Here is a 23,101-nt window from a genome sequence, read left to right on the forward strand (position 1 = left end):
GGGAACAGTATTATAGTAGCTATATTCCTTTACAAAGGATGGTATTATAGTAGTTTTATTTTTATACATATGAGCAGTATTGTAGCAGTTATATATTTGTACACAGAAGGCAGTATTATAGTAGTAATATTATTCATCTACATCAGGGTCAGTATAATAGTTATATTCTTGTATATATAGGACAGTATTATAGTAGTTATATTCCTGTACATAGGAGTGGCATTATATTAGTTATATTTTGTACATAGGAAATGTGTTTTCTGATGTACAGTATAGTGCCAGTCAAAAATTTGGAAACATCTGTTTATGCAGTGCAGTTCTTTTCCTTTTTATTATTGTAATGTGTACATTGTAGATCCAGACTAAAGGCAGCAAAACCATGAAGGAACACACATGGAAATAAGGAGTAAAGAAACACATGTGAAACAAATCAGACAATTTGTTAAACCTAAATTTCTCTAAGTCTCCCCATTTTACTCTGATGACAGTTTTACACCCTCTTGGCATTCTTTCCTGCAGCTTCATCAGGTCATCACCTGGAATGGCCTTCAATGAACAAGTCGACTTGTAAAGAGTTAATTTGTGGAATCGCCGACTTTTCCACCATCGGATGTGTTTTGCAGAGGCTGTGTAGCTAGACAGCTATATATAGAGCTGAAGCATATTCCACAACTGTTTTAAGCCAGAATATGGTAAGAACCACTCTACTAAGTAAAGGGAAACGAACGTTCATCATTAGTTTACGACATGAAGGTCAGTCAATCCTAAAAAATTGCTAGAATCTTGAGGAGATCTTCAAGTGCAATAATGAAAACCAAAATTGCATGCATTGATAAAACTGTCACTTATGAGGACCTCCCCAGGAAAGGAAGACATCTGCTGCAGAAGATAAGTTCATCAGAGTTACCAGCACCAGAAACTGCACCTCAAATCACAGCCTGACACATCTCTACATCAGCTGTTTCGATGAGACTGTAAGAAGCAGTGTAAATGGTTAAATTGCTGCAAAAATGCTATTACTGAGGACCACAAACAAGAAGAAGAGACTTATTTGAGCCATACATAACAAGGACTGGAAATTAGATTAGTGAAAATCTGTCTGTGTGAGATTCAGAAAATGTGAACTAATGGTTTCTACATGTGTGGTGCCCACCATAAAGTATGGAGGTATGATGGTGTGGGGAGTTTTGCTGTTAGTAATTTATTTCAAGTTCCCAGCACATTACCCAACATGGCCACCACAGTGTTATGCAGTGATGACATCCTGTCATGATCCATGCTGGATCATGACAGATAAAATGCACTAGTAACCTTTTTTTTCTTAAGCTGTGGTGCTTAAAGATAGTTTTTGCCAACGGGGGCCATTAGGGTCATTGCACTGTGGTGGTTTCAGTTCTAGTTTTGCCCCCGGTGGCCATTAGGGTCATTGCACCGTGGTGGTTTCATTTCTAGTTTTGCCCCCGGTGGCCGTTAGGGTCATTGCACCCTGGTTACTTTAGTTTAGTGCACGTGATTATAGCAGGCTCTGCTATAAAAGAGTGTCTGTCAGGTGTTGCAATCAATGTTGGTGATAGTGGTCATTTCCAACCATCCTTGGTGAAGGAAGGACTTAGAGAGAGTTCCTTGCAGCACAGTCAGAGTCCTGATGTGGAAGGAGTCAGAGGGGATTTCCTTGCAGCTCTGACAGAGCTTGGTGGCAGCTATTCAGGAGGAAAGCTGCATTCTGGTGGTGGACTCTGTTGCTGGGAGCAAGAGCAACAGAGCAAAGCTAAGTGGTGTCTCCCTGTTTGTATTTTTCCCTGGTGTGTATTAGTACAGAGGTGGGGCCAGTGCCTGTATCACCCAGCTCCCTAGCTGGTCCCATCTGGTTTGCACTTAGTGGGACCATCATTTGTGTTGCAGCAGGACAATGACCCAAAACACTTCCAGGCTATGTGATGACTGTGTGACCAAGAAGGAAAGATGTCATGGCCTCCACAATCACCGGACCTCAACCCAATGGAGATTGTTTGGGATGAGTTGGATGCAGAATAAAAGCACAGCATCAACAAGTGCTCAGCAACTCTCGGGACGTCCTCAGGACTGGTGGAGGCCATTTCTGGTGACGACCTATAAAGCTGCTGGACTGAAAGTGGTTGTAAGGTCTTCATCAGAATAAGAGGGGCGGGGCTCTGTGGAATCTAAGGTGTAGCACATATGCTGGTTTGTTGCATTTTTTACTCTTTGTTTCCATATGTGTTTCTTGTGGTTTTGCTGCCTTAAGTCTGAATTTACAATGTGCACATTACAATCAGTACAAATAAAACCATTGTATGAAGGCTGGCACTCTATACTTGACATGCAATAAGTTGTGAGACTCTGCTGGTATCAGGGTCTCTGCTACTCGTCACTACTTTATCCACATTTTCTCAATCTGACCAAATTTAGCAATTGCTTCTGTTTAACAAATCCAAGATCAGAGCTAAATATTTGCGCTGTAAGTAACACCTCATTTTTTACAGCAGTGGGGGGAGAGTTTTTGGAGACACTAAACTTTTAGTATACATTAGATTTATTTTATTTTCTGAAAATGTCAGCAGAGTCCCAGGATTCAGGTCACATGTAATTTATACTCCTCGTCGGAGACCGGTGCAGCAGGTTCTAATATCCCAATTCCACCAAGTCCATGAATAGAAGGAGAAGATGATCCCTTCTCCTATTGTCTGCAGTACTATAGAGCACCCCTCCTGTTCTCCATCATCCCATGCATTGCGCTGTCATCTTGACACCTCTTAAAGGGCAATCTCCTCTAAGAAATTCACACTGCGCGGGGAGCAGCGGCTTTGTATAATGCAAAGTTAGACGATGTTGCAATAAGCTTTCTTCTAGGTTTTCAAGATCTCTGCTTGCTGCATCTCAAAAGGAACTTTCACAGCTTCCTCCCTGGAGATGTGATGGACGCAGCTGTAGGATGGCTTATAATCTGTACGTGCATTATCTTGTAATTAGTCATCCACATCACAGGAGCAAGACTATGGGACGAGACGACGAACCTACCAAATAAACCCCAGCAAGCAGAGATCTGGAATATTTTACAAATAGTTCAACTTTTTATTCCGCAAGAATAGCATTTCTTTGTTAAAATGGTAAAATCCCCCCAAAGTTATATTATACTGCAGAAGCCCGGATCTGTATTCCTGGAGATGTATTATAATCCATTTATGTGAGAAGTCTTGACACTGACTCCAGGTCTTTCTACACTTGGCCTACTTTCATTCTCTGTTCCTGCCATACGCAGCCCTCACAGTTAGCAATTCACTGACCTTGGATCTGAAACCAAGTAACCTTGTCATCCCACAGCCTTGTGGTGATACTGGTATAACCTGGGTATCTCCTGTATATAATTATATATGTACAGCTGGTATAACCTGGGCATCCTCTGTATATAATTATATATGTACAGCTGGTATAACCTGGATATATTCTGTATATAATATATGTACAGATGGTAGAACCTGGGCATCTTCTGTATATAATTATATATGCCCAGCTGGTATATCCTGGGTATCTCCTGTATATAATTATATATGTACAGCTGGTATAACCTGGGTATCCTCTGTATATAATTATATATGTACAGCTGGTATAACCTGGGTATATTCTGTATATAATTATATATGTACAGCTGGTATACCCTGGGCATCCTCTGTGTATAATTATATACAGTGGGGCAAAAAAGTATTTAGTCAGTCAGCAATAGTGCAAGTTCTACCACTTAAAAAGATGAGAGGCGTCTGTAATTTACATCATAGGTAGACCTCAACTATGGGAGACAAACTGAGAAAAAAAAATCCAGAAAATCACATTGTCTGTTTTTTTTCTCCTTTTATTTGCATATTATGGTGGAAAATAAGTATTTGGTCAGAAACAAAATTTCATCTCAATACTTTGTGATATATCCTTTGTTGGCAATGACAGAGGTCAAACGTTTTCTGTAAGTCTTCACAAGGTTGCCACACACTGTTGTTGGTATGTTGGCCCATTCCTCCATGCAGATCTCCTCTAGAGCAGTGATGTTTTTGGCTTTTCGCTTGGCAACACGGACTTTCAACTCCCTCCAAAGATTTTCTATAGGGTTGAGATCTGGTGACTGGCTAGGCCACTCCAGGACCTTGAAATGCTTCTTACGAAGCCACTCCTTCGTTGCCCTGGCGGTGTGCTTTGGATCATTGTCATGTTGAAAGACCCAGCCACGTTTCATCATCAATGCCCTTGCTGATGGAAGGAGGTTTGCACTCAAAATCTCACGATACATGGCCCCATTCATTCTTTCATGTACCCGGATCAGTCGTCCTGGCCCCTTTGCAGAGAAACAGCCCCAAAGCATGATGTTTCCACCACCATGCTTTACAGTAGGTATGGTGTTTGATGGATGCAACTCAGTATTCTTTTTCCTCCAAACACGACAAGTTGTGTTTCTACCAAACAGTTCCAGTTTGGTTTCATCAGACCATAGGACATTCTCCCAAAACTCCTCTGGATCATCCAAATGCTCTCTAGCAAACTTCAGACGGGCCCGGACATGTACAGGCTTAAGCAGTGGGACACGTCTGGCACTGCAGGATCTGAGTCCATGGTGGTGTAGTGTGTTACTTATGGTAGGCCTTGTTAAATTGGTCCCAGCTCTCTGCAGTTCATTCACTAGGTCCCCCCGCGTGGTTCTGGGATTTTTGCTCACCGTTCTTGTGATCATTCTGACCCCACGGGGTGGGATTTTGCGTGGAGCACCAGATCGAGGGAGATTATCAGTGGTCTTGTATGTCTTCCATTTTCTAATTATTGCTCCCACAGTTGATTTCTTCACTCCAAGCTGGTTGGCTATTGCAGATTCAGTCTTCCCAGCCTGGTGCAGGGCTACAATTTTGTTTCTGGTGTCCTTTGACAGCTCTTTGGTCTTCACCATAGTGGAGTTTGGAGTCAGACTGTTTGAGGGTGTGCACAGGTGTCTTTTTATACTGATAACAAGTTTAAACAGGTGCCATTACTACAGGTAATGAGTGGAGGAAAGAGGAGACTCTTAAAGAAGAAGTTACAGGTCTGTGAGAGCCAGAAATCTTGATTGCTTGTTTCTGACCAAATACTTATTTTCCACCATAATATGCAAATAAAATGAAAAAAAAAACAGACAATGTGATTTTCTGGATTTTTTTTTCTCAGTTTGTCTCCCATAGTTGAGGTCTACCTATGATGTAAATTACAGACGCCTCTCATCTTTTTAAGTGGTGGAACTTGCACTATTGCTGACTGACTAAATACTTTTTTGCCCCACTGTATGTACAGCTGGTATAACCTGGGTATCCTCTGTATATAATTATATATGTACAGTTGGTATAACCTGGATATATTCTGTATATAATAATATATGTACATATGGTAGAACCTGGGTATCTCCTGTATATAATCATATATGCATATCTGGTATAACCTGGGCATCTTCTGTATATAATTATATATGTACAGTTGGTATAACCTGGGTATCTCCTGTATATAAATATATATGTATATCTGGTATAACCTGGGTATCTCCTGTCTATAATTATATATGTACAGCTGGTATAACCTGGGCATCTCCTGTATATAATTATATATGCACAGCTTGTACTGTATAACCTGGGTATCTCCTGTATATAATTATATATGTATATCTGGTAAAACCTGGGTATCTCCTGTCTATAATTATATATGTACAGCTGGTATAACCTGGGCATCTTCTGTATATAATTATATATGCACAGCTGGTACTGTATAACCTGTGTATCTCCTGTATATAATTATATATGTACAGCTGGTATAACCTGTGTATCTCCTTTATATAATTATACTGTATATGTACAGCTGGTATAACCTGGGTATCTCCTGTATATAATTACCGTATACATGTACAGCTGGTATAACCTGGGTTTCTCCTGTATATAATTATACATGTACAGCTGGTATATCCTGGGTATCCTCTGTATATAATTATATATGTACAGCTGGTATAACCTGGGTATCTCCTGTATATAATTATATATGTGCAGCTGGTATAACCTGGGTATCCTCTGTATATAATTATATATGTTCAGCTGGTATAACCTGGATATCTTCTATACATTGTTATTTGGAAGTTTGTGAACTCTTCTGAATTTTTCATATTTTTTTAAATTAATTTTACCTTAAGGTACAGTACATCAGATTTTCACACTAGTCCTAAATTATATGCTTAGCTCTTGGAGTGATCTTTGTTGGTCGACCTTTCCTCTGGAGGGCAATAATGGTCTTGAATTTACTCCATTTGTACAGAATCTGCTGACTGTGGATTGGTGGAGTCCAAAGTATTTAGAGATTTTTTTTTTAACATTTTCCAGCAACATGAGCATCAACATCTCTTCTTCTGAGTCTCTCAGAAATCTCCTTTTTCTGCCATTATAAACTTCCACGAGGTTTTGAAGATCACACTTTGGTAGATCCCTGTTCTTTAAATAAAAGCAGGTTGCCCACTCACACCTGATTGTCATCCTATTGAATGAAAACACCAGAGTTTAATTTCAACTTCAAATTATAAATATTATTATTATTTATTATTATAGCGCCATTTATTCCATGGTGCTTTACATGTGCGGAGGGATATATATAATAAAAACAAGTACAGTAATCTTAAACAATACAACGCACCAAATTATAAAATAATAGTAGGTGCGTTCGCAGCCCGGGGTCCACCGTGCAGAGGTGGTACTCTGCTGCTAAGTAAGGGCGGAAGAATTAAGCGGTGTGAAACCAGTCACACGTGGGTTACGTCACCCAATGTGAACAGGGCGAACTCTTTTACTGCACAGAGCCGCACCACCGCTGAAAGTAGATGCCGGAGCCTGTTAACTCACAGAGCCCGGCCAAAAGAGCGCACAGTGTACGGTCACAGAACTCTACCCCAAGGACACGGGGTTAGAGTCCTTCTAGGCCCACTGAACGCGCGGCGTCGCTGCCGCTAGTGCCACTATAGATGCTGACTATGGAGCACGTGCACTGAGGCGTGCCGAGTCCCTGGTGAGGCCAGAAGCCTGACTCAACCTCAGACCTACCTACGCCTGAGCCTGGGCGCTAGCAGGCTAGGGTGCACAACACTTACGTACCAAGGGTAGGGGTTTCTTAATGAGTCATTCACCAGAGACATTCATACGTGCATACATCACTCACTCCACATAGTCTGTAAATACAGTCTATACTAGCGCATGGGCGAGCGGCCATGCAAACCTTTTATAGCCACGGGCGTCCGGAACCTTCCTGGCTTCTCGGATGGGCCAATCCGAACACGAGCAGGACCTGAGCACGTGACCCACGATCTCCAATGGGAGATCACTCCATGGGCATGCTCAGTGGCCCGACATGAGGACTTAGTCCCTGGAGAATCTCACTGCTGAGCAGCATGCATTGTCATAGCTGTGCCAGAGGTGGCAGCAGCAAGCAAACCCACGGAGTTGGCCTGGGCAGAGCGCCGGGACCGACATCTGCTGAGCAGGCTCCACTGCGGCCGAAGAAGAATGGGAGACCGCTGGGTGCAAGGCTCTGGATTTCTGCTGTGCAGTGGCAAGGAACCCGACGCCTAACATTACTCCCCTCCTAGGGCCCCCTCCCCTCTGCGCCTTGCTACGCTCAAATGCCGCAATGAGGAGCGGAGCGTGGATGTTCTCCACTGGCTCCCAGTTCCGAGCCTCTGGGCCATGACCCTTCCAATCCTCCAAATAAAACATTTTGCCCCGCATCACCTTGCATCCCACGATGGCATTGACCTCAAACTCATCTGAAGACAAGTCTGATGTCCCGGCAGATGACTCGCAGATCCGGGACAAGTGAACAGGCTTAAGGAGGGACACGTGGAATGTATCAGAGATAGCCAAGTGTGGTGGAAGGGCCAGACGGTAGACCACAGAGCTGATCTGCTCGAGAAACTTGAAGGGGCCAATGTAGCACGGTGCGAACTTAGCGGACTCTACCCCGCAGCCTGATGTTTCGGTCGGAGAGCCACACCAAGTCGCCAGGGGCAAAAGTCGGAGCAGGGCGCCGGTGTGCATCAGGTGAGGGCCTCATTCTCTCCTTGGAAGCCCGGATCGCATCCTGGGTGCGATCCCAAATGTCGTGTGCCTCCACCGCCCAGTCTGCCACCCTGGAGTCGGTGGATGACACGGGCATGGGCACAGGGATGCGCGGATGCTGGCCGTAATTTAGGAGGAATGGGGTCTGACCGGTGGAGTCGGCCACAGCATTGTTCTGTCCTGCCTGGCCGAGACAAAATGTCGAAGATAAGTGATCAGGGTCTGGTTGGCTCTCTCTACCAACCCGTTCGTCTCAGGATGATAGGCCGAGGAGATATTCAGCTCAATGCTGAGCAGGGAATAAAGCTCTCTCCAAAACCGGGACGCAAACTGAGGACCTCGGTCACTGACAATCTTGTCCGGCATGCCATGCAGGCGGAAAACGTGCTTAATGAACAACACTGCCAGGCCCCGCGCAGAAGGTAACCGGGAGAGAGGTACCAGGTGCACCATCTTAGAGAAATGGTCGGTGACAACCCAAATGACCGTGCTGCCACTGGACTTGGGTAGCCCCACCACAAAATCCATACCGACCATCTCCCAGGGCCTGTCCGCTACTGGCAGAGGAAAAAGAAGCCCAGCGGGCTGCTGCCGAGAGGACCTATTCTGGGCGCAAGAGACGCACGCCTGAATATAGTCCCTGACGTCACGGGCCATATGCGGCCACCAGTACGTCCTCGCCAGAAGCTCAGAGGTCCGTTTTATCCCGAAATGTCCACCCACCCTGGACGAATGAGCCCAAGAGAGGACCTCCGGTCGCAGACGGGCAGGGACAAATGTCTTGCCCGGAGGTACTGACTCAAGGGCAACCGGAGCCACAGTCCTCAGGCTCTCGGATGGGACGATCAGCCGAGGCTCCTCTTCCTCCGATGACACCACGGAGCGGGAGAGAGCATCGGCCCAGACGTTCTTCTCCCAGGAGAGAAAATGGAGGGTGAAGTGGAACCGGGAAAAGAACAAAGACCATCTGGCCTGGCGAGAATTTAGCCGCTGGGCTGTTTGTAAATACACCAAGTTTTTGTGGTCGGTCAACACCTGGAAAGGAAGGCGAGCCCCCTCAGGAGGTGTCTCCACTCCGAGAAGGCCAACTTCATCGCTAGCAACTCCCTGTCCCCGATGGCATAATTCCTCTCCGCCGGTGTGAAGGTCTTGGAGAAAAAGAAGCATGGGTGCTTCCGACCTTGCGTGTCCTTCTGAAACAGGACCGCTCCAGCACCAACGGAAGAGGCATCCACTTCCAGAATGAAGGGCTTATCCACATCGGGGCGATGTAGAATGGGAGCGCTAGCGAAATGGGACTTAATGGAGGAGAAGGCCTTGGAGACCGGTTCCGACCACAACTTGGGGTTTGCACCCTTCTTGGTGAGGGCTACCAAGGGCGCTACCAAAGTCGAGAAGTGGGGGATGAATTGGCGATAGTAATTTATGAACCCCATAAAGAGCTGCACCGCTTTGAGAGAATGAGGTTCCTGCCAATCCATCACCGCCTGTAGCTTGGCAGGATCCTTGGCCATCCCCCGGGCGGAGATGATATAGCCCAGGAAAGGCAAGGACTCCTGCTCAAACACACACTTCTCCAACTTAGCATAGAGGGAGTTTGCCCGCAGGCGATCGAAAACTTTGCAAACATCTCTCCGGTGGGAGTCAATATCTGGTGAGTAGATGAGAATATCATCCAGATAGACTACAACTGAGGTGGTAAGCATATCCCGGAAGATATCGTTCACAAAGTCTTGGAAGACTGCCGGGGCATTACAGAGGCCGAAGGGCATCACCAGGTATTCATAGTGCCCATCCCTGGTGTTAAATGCCGTCTTCCATTCTTCCCCATCACGGATGCGAATCAGGTTGTAAGCCCCCCGCAGATCAAATTTGGTAAACACTCTCGCTCCCTGTAGCCTATCAAACAGCTCTGATATCAGGGGCAGAGGATACTTATTCTTAACGGTGATGGCATTAAGACCCCTGTAATCAATGCAAGGACGTAGTTCCCCACTCTTCTTCTGGACAAAGAAGAATCCCGCCCCCACTGGTGACACTGACTTCCTAATGAATCCTCTTGCCAGATTCTCCCTGATGTATTGAGACATGGCCTCTGTCTCCGGGAGAGATAGGGGATAGACTGGACCCCGGGGAGGCTCAGCACCAGGCAAGAGGTCAATAGGACAGTCATAGGGGCGATGCGGTGGAAGGGTCTCCGCCGCCTTTTTGAAGAACACGTCTGCATACTGTCGATAGTGTTTGGGGAGCGAGGAGAGATCTGCAGGAACCTCTGTGGAGGCAACCTGAATGCACTCCCTCAGACATCTACCCTCACATGATTTACTCCACCCAATAATCCTCCCTGAGGACCACTCTATATGGGGGGAGTGGTACCGCAACCAGGGGACCCCTAGAAGTACCTGGTCAATACCCTCGGGCATGACGAGGAGGGATATCGTCTCCTGATGAGATGGAGCCACTGAGAGTAACAAGGGGGCGGCCTGGTGGGTTATCTGTGAGAGTAGAGTGGCGCCGTTCACCACTCTGACGGTGACTGGTGTAGACATAACCAGGGGTATAGCGTTCCGTTGAGCGAAGGCTGACGACATAAAATTGCCCTCTGCCCCGGAATCCACGCAAACCTGCACCGCCAGAGTGGAAGAACCACTTCAATATTCTTCAATATGACTTGCTTTTATTTATGAAAAAACAGAAATTTGACAAAAATGTTGAACATGTTGCAATTTTCAAACTTTTAAATTTTGTTCCCTTAAATCAGAGAGTCATATCGCACAAAATAGTTAATAAATAGCATTTCCTACTTGTCTACTTTACATCAGCACAATTTTGGAAACATAATTTTTTTTTATTAGGACATTATAAGGTGACACAGATGTGGTTTGTGGAACCACTATGCTACAGACCGTGGAAAGTCTGGAAGGGCGTGACTAACCGAACCCCTGGCTGTTCACTAGAGCCTCTGATGGTGAGTTTAAACTTGGCTCCCGATGAACTGCAGGTGCCACTCCAGGACAGACCAACGGACAAACAGCAGCTGAACCCAGAGGACAGACTGGAGGAAGCAGCTGGCAGAGATTGTATTAGAATGCAGCAGAGTTCCATCAGAGTGCAGCAGACAGAGTTTGCATCAGAGTGCAGCAGAGTTCACACCAGAGTGCAGCAGGCAGGGTTTGCACCGGAGTGCAGCAGGCAGGGTTTGCACCAGAGTGCAGCAGGCAGGGTTTGCACCAGAGTGCAGCAGGCAGGGTTTGCACCAGAGTGCAGCAGGCAGGATTTGCACCAGAGTGCAGCAGGCAGGATTTGCACCAGAGTGCAGCAGGGACTGGTATGCAACCTTACACAAGTTAGACTGCAAAACAGGAAGGTTGCTCAGGCACCCTCCCAGTGGAGAGGAAGCAATATATACATAATGCCTCTCAACCATTGGCCGGGGAGGAAATAACAAGTGCATGTGCTGACTCTTTAAGAGGGTGGAAGCTCGCTCACACGTGCCCTAAGTGGAACTGGAAGTGCTGCTATGAGCTTGCTGAGCATGAGGAAGAGAGGAACAGACCACAGCACGGGTGAGTGAAGCAACACGTTGGAGACCCTGCCTGTGAAAGCAGGGATCCGGCGTGGTGCTAACAGTACCCCCCCTTTACACCCCCTCCTCTTCAGACCATCGAAGAATTTACAAGGGAGAATTGAAGCGTGAATGTTCTACTTCGGCTCCCAGGTTCTCTCTTCGGGACTATATCCATTCCAGTCAACGGGGAAGAATGTCTTGCCTCTCACCTTCTTCATGACCAAGATGTTCACTTCAAAAGCATCATCCGAGACAGTTGGCATGGGCGTGGTACTGGGATCCTTGAAGAAGGGACTCAGGATGACCGACTTCAGTAGAGATATATGGAAGGAGTTTGGAATCCGTAAAAAAGGAGGCAGCTTCAATTTATAGGAGACCTTGTTGATCCGCTTCAACACTTCGAAAGGCCCGATAAAATGAGGACTCAACTTATAAGAAGGAACCTTCAGCCGGACGTACCTGGTTGAGAGCCATACCTTGTCACCAGTGCGGAAGCACGGAGGATCCATACACCTTTTGTCTGCATGTCTCTTCATACAGGCGGAGGATGCTTCTAAAGTGGCTTTGGTGGGCTTTGGTGTCCTCCCACAACTTCATAAAATTCTTGGAGGGGACATCTGCCGCAGGAACATCGGAAGGAACCTCGGAAGGGGAACCTCGGGTTGCTGACCGAACACAATGTAGAACGTTGATTCTCCCGAGGCCTCACTATCGTGATTGATGTACGAGTACTCAGCCCAGGGAAGCAATTTCACCCAATCATTATGGTGGGCATTGACGAAGTGTCGCAGGTAATTGCCGAGGACCTGGTTGACACGCTCCACTTGCCCATTGGACTGGGGGTGATAGGCCGATGAGAAATTAAAGCGATATCCAGATGTTTACAGAGAGCTCGCCAGAATCTGGAAATGAACTGCGAACCTCGATCAGACACAATGTGATGAGGTAATCCGTGCAGGCGGAAAATATGTTTGATGAAGCTGTCATCCAGTTCAAGAGCGGATGGAAGAGCAGACAACGGAGTAAAGTGTGCCATTTTGGAAAAGCGATCCACGACTACCCAGACGACGGTGCAACCCTCGGATACTGGAAAATCCGTAATGAAGTCCATAGCTATGTGCTGCCATGGACCAGATGGTACAGGTAACGGCAGGAGAGAACCAGTAGGAAGTCGTCTGAGGACTTTATTACGGGCTCAAACCAGACAGTCAACCATGCTTACAGATCTCCCTCCCCATGGATGGCCACCAATAGTGGCGAGAAATCAACTGTAGAGTCTTCCTTTGTCCTGCGTGAGCAGCCACCTTGGACGAGTGGCCCCAAGACAAAACTCGCTCCCTCTCGGATTCAGCCACAAGGGTCTTCCCTGGGGGAATTGGCGACAGACTGATCGGAGCGACAGTGACCATCTTGGATGGTTCAATGATAAATTGTGGTTCTTCCTCTTGATCCTCGGGACAGAAAAGAGCGAGAGAGGGCATCGGCTCTGACATTCTTGTCACTGGACCTGAAATGTAAAAGAAAGTTAAGGCGGGCAAAAAACAAAGACCACCTATATTGGCGTGGATTAATTCTCTAGGTGGACTGGAGATACGCCAGGTTCTTATGGTCCGTGTAGATGACCACTGGATAGACTGCGCCTTCCAGCAGGTATCGCCATTCCTTCAAAGTCATCTTAATAGCGACTAACTCCTGGTCCCTGATGGAGTAGTTACGCTCAGGAGCGGAGAAGGCCTTAGAGAAGAAACTGTAGGTTACGCAGCGACCCGAGGAGGACTTCTGAGTGAGCCCTACTCCAGCCCCTAACGAGGATGCGTCCACCTCTTAGAAGAACTGCTTGTTCAAATCCAAGTGATGCAGTGAGAGTGTTAGGCCTCTTCAGCCTTGGAGGACCAGCTCTTTGGATTGGCTCCCTTTTGGGGTCATAGCAGAGATGGGAGCAGTCAGCGTGGAGAAGTGAGGAATGAATTTCCGATAATAATTAGCAAAGCCAACGAAACGCTATATTGCTTTGACTCCCACGGGCAGCGGCCATTTAAGGATGGAAGAGATTTTCTCAGGATCCATCCTGAGTCCGGTGTCTGAGATAATGTAACCCAAGAAGGGAAGAGAGGATTGTTCAAAAACGCATTTCTTATACTTGGCATAGAGACGATTATCCCTAAGACGCTGAAGAACTTGCCAGACTGCAGCAATGCAGCAGACCGAGTTCACACCAGAGTGCAGCAGACAGCGTTTATATCAGAGTGCAGCAGACAGCATTTATATCAGAGTGCAGCAGGCAGTGTTTGCACCAGGGTGCAGGAGGCAGGACTTGCACCAGAGTGCAGCAGGAACTGCTATTCAACCTTACACAACTTAAGGCCCCGTCACACATACAGATGCACCAGCGATCCCGACATCGATACGACCTTGTCAGGATCGCTGGTGCATCGCTACATGATCGCTGGTAAGCTGCGAAACTGCAAAACAGGATGGTTGCTCAGGCACCCTCCCAGTGGAGAGGAAGCAATATATACATAATACCTCTCAACCACTGGCTTGGGAGGAAATGGCAAGTGCACGCGCTGACCCTTTAAGAGGGAGGGAGCGCGCGTGCCCTAAGAACACGGCTGGAAGTGCTGCTGGGAGCATGCAGAGCATGAGGAAGAGAGGAACTGACCACAGCGCAGGTGAGTGAAGCAACACACCGGAGACCCTGCCTGTCAGAGCAAGGATCTGGCGTGGTGCTATCATAAGGGTTAAAAGTCCAGTGATTTCTCATTTTTTCAACAAAATTTGCAAAACCATTTTTTTAGGGACCACCTCACATTTGAAGTGAGTTTGAGGGTCAATATGACAGAAAATACCCAAAAGTGACACCATTCTAAAGACTGCGCTCCTCAAGGTGGGCAAAACCACATTCAAGAAGTTTATTTAACCCTTCAGGTGCTTCACGAGAACTGAAGCAATGTGGAAGGAAAAAAATGAACATTTTACTTTTTTCACAAAATATTTGCTTTGGAGCCAAATTGTTTTATTTTCACAAGGGTATCAGGGGAAAATGGACCACAAAATTTGTTGTGTAATTTCTCCTGAGTACGCCGACACCCCGTATGTGGGGAAAGCCACTGGGCGCATGGCAGAGCTCAGAAGGGAGGGAGCACCGTTTGACTGTTGGAACTCAAAATTGGCTGGAATCAATGGCGGGCACCATGTCACATTTGTAGACCCCCTGATGTACCTAAACAGTGGAAACCCCCCCAATTATAACGCAAACCCTAACACAGCTCTAACCCTTACACACCCATAACCCTAACCACAACCCTAACACCAACACCACAACTCTAACCCCAACACAACCCTAACCATAGTCCAACCTTAGCCCTAACCCTAGCTACAACACCAACTATAACCCCAATCATAACCCTAATGCTAGCCCATCCCTAGCCCTAGCTATAACCCCATTCATAACCCTAACGCTAGCCCCATCCTTAACCCTAGCTATAACCCCAACTATAAGCCCAACCATAACCCTAACGGAAGAATGGAAATAAATAAAAAAATTTATTTTATTATTTTTACCTAACTTTAGGGGGTGATAAAGGTGAGTTTGATTTACTATTTTTTTTATTTTGATCACTGTGACAGGATCTTTCACAATGATAAAAATGAACCAATTGGAGAAATTTATCGTTGCCGGGTGCCGGCTGGCAGATCTCAGCGGGTGCACTGCGCATGTGCCAGTCATTTTTTCCCCGAAAGAAGACGTCGAGGGCCGGGAGACACAGCCAGAGGGACCGGGGGACATCGCAAGTACCAGGGGGGCTTGGGGGACCCCATTTCTCTCTCCTCTGATGTGCAGCTAGATGACATCAGAGGAGAGAGAGAAATAAATAGGAAATCTGACCTTTTTTTGGGGTCGCCATTATTACGTGAATAACGGTGATTGCAACACTGGGGTTGGTAAAAACTGACCCAAATCATGTTCTCCGGGGTCTCGGCTACCTCCGGTGGGGGAGCTATGCACTTATTTCTCAACGCCGTTAAAAAGCGGCGCTGAGGAATAAGTACCCTTAACTGCCGCCGTTAAAAGGCGTATCGGCGGTTAAGGGTATAATATAACTTTCATGACAAAATCTTCAGTTTTATTCAAATTAGTTGATGCAAAATTCAGTACACCCCATATCAAACACCGCTACATCTAGTATTTTGTATGACCTCTCTGATTTTTTTAAGGACAACACTAAGTCTTTTAGGCGTGGAATCAACAAGTTGACGACATATTGCAACATCTATTTCTTTCCATTCTTCTAGATTGACCTGGTCTAGAGCCTGGATGCTGGATGGAGAGTGATGATCAACAACTTATCTCCTTAGAATTTCCCATAGGTGTCCGGTTGGGGTCAGAACACTTGGCCACTGAGTCACTTTCACCCTGTTCTTCAGAAATGCAACAGATGTGTGTTTTGGACCATTGGCATGTTTGAAAAGGGATTGTTTACCGAGGGCACATAGTGATAGCGGCACCTTCTGTTTCACTATAGAGCAGTAAATCTATGAATTCATGATACTATCAATGTTGCATAGCCCCTGACACTAGCAATGCTCATGTGCCCCACATAAGGACACTGCCTCCACTAGGTCTCACTGTAGGCACCATGTATTTTTCTTTGTACTCTTCACCTTTACATACAGTTTTGAAGCCACTTGGATAAACATTAATCTTGGTCTCATCGCTCCAGAGTATAGAGTCCCAGTATCTTCATATTTTTCAGCAGGGGACCTGACAAATTGTAAGCGGCTTTTTTGTGCATGGGTTTTAGGAGAGGCTTGCATCATGGATGACACACATGAATGCTTTTCTTCTGCAGTGTACACCATTTTTTGTCATGGGAAACACTCGGTTTGGCTTTCTACTTTAGATAGCTGCAGTGAATGTGCATGTCGATTTCCTTCAACCTTTCCTCCCAGAAGATGCTCCTGTATAGGTGGTAAGTTCCACAGTCGCCCATCTTTGTTGCATTTCTGTAACCCTTTTGCACCCTCCAGTATCTGACTGATACATAAAGCTTTACTGATCTTCTTGTAGCCTTCACCTTTCTTGTGTAAGGGGTCACATTACGTTCTGTGTCCCCATCGAGGCATGCGTCCAAAATCCGCCGCAAAATGGGGTCCGAACATACTGTATGTACCCCTGTAGGCATACACTACTGAAAATGTTGCATGTCAGAGTGCATGTTCACCCTGCCATTACCATTACAATCTATGTCCCCTCCTGCGCATATGTCCGGAACCCGTTTTATGGGTGATTTCGGACGTATGCCTCGATGGGGACACAGAATGCAATATGAAAGCTCCCTAAATAATTTCTTTCTCAAATCTTGTGACATTTCTCTTCCATTTGGTGCCATTGCTGACAGCATAAATTGGCAAGGCATTTATTTAAGTAACTTCCTGGACTCCTGTGTAATGAATGTTTAGACTTACCTGTGGTTGAATTCTGGTTAATTAGATAAACTTTAGCTTTGCTCCCTAGACTTTCATCGAGGTATACTCATTTTTGCAATATCTTCTTGAATGAATTTGTTAGGAAAATTAACCTTTTTTGGGTGTTTAAAATAACAAATCTTGTTTGTAATTAATGGTCCACATTTCTGGCAGTATTTTGTAGTATGGTCTCCCATAGAAAATGTTGATTCTGAAAGGAAACCAAACCACAAGGCTATGTGCACACGCTACGGATTGGTCTGCAGATTTTTCCGCGTGGATTTTGCAAAATCCGCAGGTCAAAAGACCTGCGGTTTATCTGCGGATTAGCCTGCGGTTTTGCCCTGCGGTTTATCATCTCTACAATGGAGGAGATGGCAAACCGCAGCAGAATCCACAGAAAAGAATAACATGTAGCGACCATGCTATTTTGGAATTTTGGATAACTAGAGGAGGAAGACTTGTGAAGACTCAGACTTCAAGGTTATATTTCAGAAAGGCAGATTTTAAGGGATTCAGAAAGAGAATTGGAGGGATCCAATGGCTGGATATCCTTAAAGACAAAAATGTCCAGGAAGGATGGGAAATCTTGAAAAATGAAATTCTCAAAGCACAATTGTTAACAATTCCGAAAAGAGGGAAGAATAGGAAGCATTTAAGGAAACCAGGATGGATGAACACAGAACTTAAGCACGTGCTAAAAAGGAAGAAAGAAATGTTTATAAAATGGAAAGAGGGAGGCATATCTAAAGAAGAATATAATGATGTCTGTAGAACTTACAGGGCACAAATCAGATTAACTAAAGCTGACAATGAATTGAGGATTGCAAGAGATGTCAAACGCAATAATAAAGGATTTTGGGGATATGTCAAAAGTAAAAGAAAAGTCAAAGATGCTATAGGATTTTTACAGGATGAAAATGATGAAATGGTAAGACAGGATGTTGAGAAGGCCGAACTTTTAAATTCCTATTTTGCATCTGTTTTCTCTCAGAAAGGAAATGTAACGTCAACTGTTCTTCACTGTTCTATTAAGGGAATAGAAGAATACAGGATATCTATAAACAAAAAGATAGTGAGGAAACACTTAGCTAACCTAAATGAATTCAAGTCTCCAGGTCCAGATGAATTACACCCCAGAGTACTGAAGGAGATAGCAGAATAAATTTTTGAACCCCTCTCCATAATCTTTGAAAATTCTTGGAGAACAGGAGAAGTCCCAGAAGACTGGAGAAGAGCAAATGTTGTTCCTATCTTCAAAAAGGGGAAGAAGGTGGACCCAGGCAACTATAGGCCGGTGAGTCTGACTTCTATACCAGGAAAGATCTTTGAACAAATTATTAAACAACATGTATGTCAGTACCTGGATAAGAATGAAGTGATTAAACAGAGTCAGCATGGGTTTGTAACTAATAAGTCATGTCAGACTAACTTAATTTCCTTCTATGACGGAATCACTGATTGGGTGGATCAAGGAAATGCTGTAGATATAGTATATCTTGACTTCAGCAAAGCATTTGACAAAGTATCTCATACAATCCTTATTGAAAAAATGACTAAGTATGGAATGGACAAGGCAACTGTTAGGTGGATTCATAACTGGCTTAGTGATCGGACCCAAAGAGTGGTCGTAAATGGCTGCACATCCAGTTGGAAGAATGTCTGTCTCAAGTGGGGTACCACAGGGCTCTGTCCTGGGCCCTGTATTGTTCAACATCTTTATCAATGATATAGATGAAGGAATTGAGGGTAAACTGATTATATTTGCTGTTGACACAAAGCTAGGAGGGATAGCTAATACTAGAGAAGAGAGAGAGGATTCAAAAAGATATAAATAAACTGGAGCAGTGGGCAGCAACTAACAGAATGGTTTTTAACAGGGAAAAATGAAAAGTACTACATCTGGGCAATAAAAATGAAAAAAGCATATACAGAATGGGAGGAATAGGGCTAAGCAACAGCACATGTGAAAAAGACTTGGGTATACTAATAGATCACAGACTGAATATGAGTCAACAGTGTGATGCAGCAGCAAAAAAGGCATATGGAATTCTAGGATGTATTAACAGAAGCATACAGTCTAGATCACGTGAAGTCATTATTGCCCTCTACTCCTCTTTGGTCAGACCTCATCTGGAATATTGTGTCCCGTTTTGGGCACCACATTTTAAAAAAGACATCAACAAACTGGAGCAAGTTCAGAAAAGAGCGACCAGAATGGTGACCGGTCTGCAAACCCTGTCTTATGAGGACAGGTTGCAGGATTTGGGAATGTTTAGTTTGCAAGAGAAGACTGAGAAGAGACTTAATAGCTGTCTACAAATATCTAAAGGGCTGTCACATTGTAGAAGGATCATCTTTATTCTCATTTTCACAAGGAAAGACTAGAAGCAATGGGATGAAACTGAACTGAAACTTTTTGACAGTTAGAGTGATCAATGAGTGGAACAAGCTGCCACGAGAAGTAGTGAGTTCTCCTTCAATGGAAGTCTTCAAACAGAGGCTGGACAGACATCTGACTGGGATGATTTAGCAAATCCTGCTTTGAGCAGGGGGTTGGACCAGATGGCCCAGGAGGTCCCTTCCAACTCTACGATTCTATGATTCTATGTCAACTCTTTCTGCGGATGGGAAACCGCAGTAAAAACCGCGCGTGTCACGCTTGCGCCTTGGCTGAATGGCGCGAGCCGGGGGGTTGTGGCCCCATTGTGCCACAAACCAGACTACCCTGGAAGGGGCGTGACTACGACAGCTGCCTCGGTCTTCACTGGAGCCTCTGATGGTGAGGTCAGGCTTGTGCGGCAGGTAGCTGTCGGGTGCCACTCCAGGGTGGTCTGGCTGTGGCTGCTGATCCCACTCGGGGACAAGTCACTTGGACAGGTGTGACTAACAGGTAGGCTGAGACACTGGGCAAGCAGGCACGGCTGAGACACAGGGCAGGCAGGCACGGCTTGGTACACTGGCAGGCAGGCACAGCTTGGAGACACAGGGCAAGCAGGCACGGCTTGGAGACACAGGGCAAGCAGGCACGGCTTGGAGACACAGGGCAAGCGGGTGTGGTGTATGAAGGAACAGGTTGGGACCTGTTCACACAGGAGGTGCAGGTATGGATACAGGCAGGAAGGAGTGAAATAAGTTGGAACAGGTTAGGAACTGAGCCGCAGGAGTGCGGAGTAGGCTGGGCTGCAAGGGAGCCGGGCAGGCAGAGCAGTTAGGGAGCCGAGCAGGCAGAGCGGCTAGGGAGCCGAGCAGGCAGAGCGGCAAGGGAGCCGAGCAGGCAGAGCGGCAAGAGAGCAGAGCAGGCAAAGCGGCAAGAGAGCAGAGCAGGCAGAGCGGCAAGAGAGCAGAGCAGGCAGAGCTGCAAGAGAGCAGAGCAAGCAGAGCTGCAAGAGAGCAGAGCAAGCAGAGCTGCAAGAGAGCAGAGCAAGCAGAGCTGCAAGAGAGCAGAGCAGGCAGAGCTGCAAGGGAGCAGGGCTGCAATGGTGCAGATGCACAGACAGAGCTGCAAGGGTGCAGATGTACAGACAGGGAGGACACAAGGAAAGACACAGCAGGGAAGGAAGCCACAGACAAGGAGAAAGGGAGACTAAGGTAGGACAGAGTAAAGACAAGGTACTGGGACCAAGACTCAAGGGCCAGGATATTCAGCCTCCTGGCAGGCGGACAAGGTACAAAGCAAGACAAGAAGTATTCCTCCAGAGAAGGAGGAAATACACAGGACAGGGCCTGGCTTCCTCAGCAGCAAGATACTAACTGAGATTAGACATTGCACAGGCCATGTTTCAGTGGGTGTGGCGGAACTAAATAGTGAATGGCTCTAGGTGATTGGTCAGGGACAGATTAGACAGGTGCACCCTGACTGCATAAGAACCAGAGAGTTCTGGCGCCGCCCCCCTATACACACAGTCAGGAAACATGGAGAGCAGAAGCACGGAGCACAGGACTGGCAACAGACAGATTTCACAGCATGGCTTGAAGCAGAAAGTAAGTTGGTGTGCGGGGGATGGGAGGCCATGCAGTGATGCCAGCAGGGTTGATACAGTGCGGAAAATTCTGCACCGTCTGCACTGCGGTTTTCATTTTCCATAGGATATAATGGCACTGTACAACGCAGCTTACTCTGCTGCGGATCCGCAGGGACAAAACCGCTGCGGATCCGCAGCAGAATCCTCAGCGTGTGAACATACCCTTAGTGATGAGAGAGCGTGCTTGGATAAGGTGTTATCCCGCACGCTCGTGTGCTAACTGAGTATCTTCGGCGTGCTCAAATAACATGTTCGATTCCCAGCACTTGCATGTCTTGCGCTGTTCGACAGCCGCAACATATGCGGGGATTGCTTGTTAGTTAGGCAATTCCTCAATGTGTTACAACTGTCGAACATCCGCGAAACATTCAGGTGCGGGGACTTGAACATGTTATTCGAGCATGCCGAAGACACTGGGTTAGCACCCGAGCGTGCGGGATAACACCTTATCCGAGTATATGCACTCATCACTAGAAACTAAAGGGTTTTCTGACAAATCTTTTGGGGTGTACTCATTTATGCTGAGCAGTGTATGTATATTGGTATAAGTTATACATTTTCTTATAAATAGTGATATGGACCATGTTGGTATATCCTGGGCATCTTCTAGTATATGGTGCAAAATCAAAACCAACCAACCAAGGGACCAATCGACCTGAAAAGACCAAACAGGATATAATTAATCAATAATCTTTATTATATTGGTGGTATTATATAAAAAACAATTAAAAACAATGTGCACGTATGGGGACAGCTTTACAAAAATTTGTAAGACAATAAGAATTGGACCCAATTATATATACCATATTCAAGTATGTATTCCTCATACTGTATATTAAAAAAGTGAAAAAACTTTACATACAAAACATTATAGATTGTGAGCAAAAAGGTGCATGTGCATGAACAAGATAATATCTCAAATGAAACAATGATAAGCCAACTAATCACTGCCATGTAAAGTGCAGTGTGCATGTGCAAAAGAACAACCATGTGCTGTTATATCATATAGAAAAGAGCCACAGTGACTTTTATAAAAAGTGCAACACAATAGTAGAGGGATACAAAAAATGGATCATGTACCTTTAAGGATCACCACATCCCTTTAACGCGCATCCCTTTAATGCGCGTTAAAGGGATGTGGTGACCCTTAAAATTGACAAATCCCCGGGCCCGGATGGGATACACCCCCGAATACTGCAGGAATTAAGCACAGTCATAGATAGACCATTATTTTTAATCTTTAAAGATTCCATAATAGCAGGGTCTGTACCACAGGACTGGCGTATAGCAAATGTGCTGCCAATATTCAAAAAGGGGACAAAAACTGAACTCGGAAATTATATGCCATTAAGTTTAACCTCAACTGTGGGTAAAATCCTGGAGGGTTTTCCAAGAGATACTATACTGGAGTATCTGGAGAAGAATAACCTCATGACCCAATATCAACATGGGTTTACAAGGGACCGTTCCTGTCAGACTAATCTGATAAGCTTTTATGAAGAGGTAAGTTCCGGACTGGACCAAAGGAATGCAGTGGACATGGTGTACATGAACTTTTCAAAAGCTTTTGATACGGTGCCATACAAAAGGTTGATACATAAAATGAGAACAATGGGGATAGGGGAAAATATGTGTAGGTGGGTTAAGAGCTGGCTCAGGGATAGGAAACAAAGGGTGGTTATTAATGGAGCACACTTGGACAGGGTCACGGTTGGCAGTGGGGTATCGTAGGGGTCGGGATTGGGCCTTACTTTTAACATTTATTAATGACAGTGTAGAATTTCAATATTTGCAGTTGACACTACACTCTACAGGGTAATCAATACAGAGGAGGACAATTTTATATTACAGGAGGATTTATGTAAACTAGAAGCTTGGGGTGATAAATGGCAAATGAGCTTTAATGGGGATAAATGTAAGGTCATGCACTT

The 23,101-nt window shown here is 45.6% G+C and overlaps 1 protein-coding gene across 9 annotated transcripts in view; it reads left to right on the top strand.

Annotated features, from left to right (window-relative positions):
* Positions 1-23,101, top strand: part of ARHGAP44 (Rho GTPase activating protein 44) — a 160,485-nt gene that overhangs the window by 55,169 nt on the left and 82,215 nt on the right. The gene's annotated exons all lie outside the window — the stretch shown is intronic.

This window comes from Dendrobates tinctorius, unplaced genomic scaffold (genome assembly GCF_039654945.1).
Source record: "Dendrobates tinctorius isolate UK_male_01 unplaced genomic scaffold, ASM3965494v1 ptg000014l, whole genome shotgun sequence".
In the NCBI taxonomy this organism is placed as follows: Eukaryota; Metazoa; Chordata; class Amphibia; order Anura; family Dendrobatidae; genus Dendrobates; species Dendrobates tinctorius.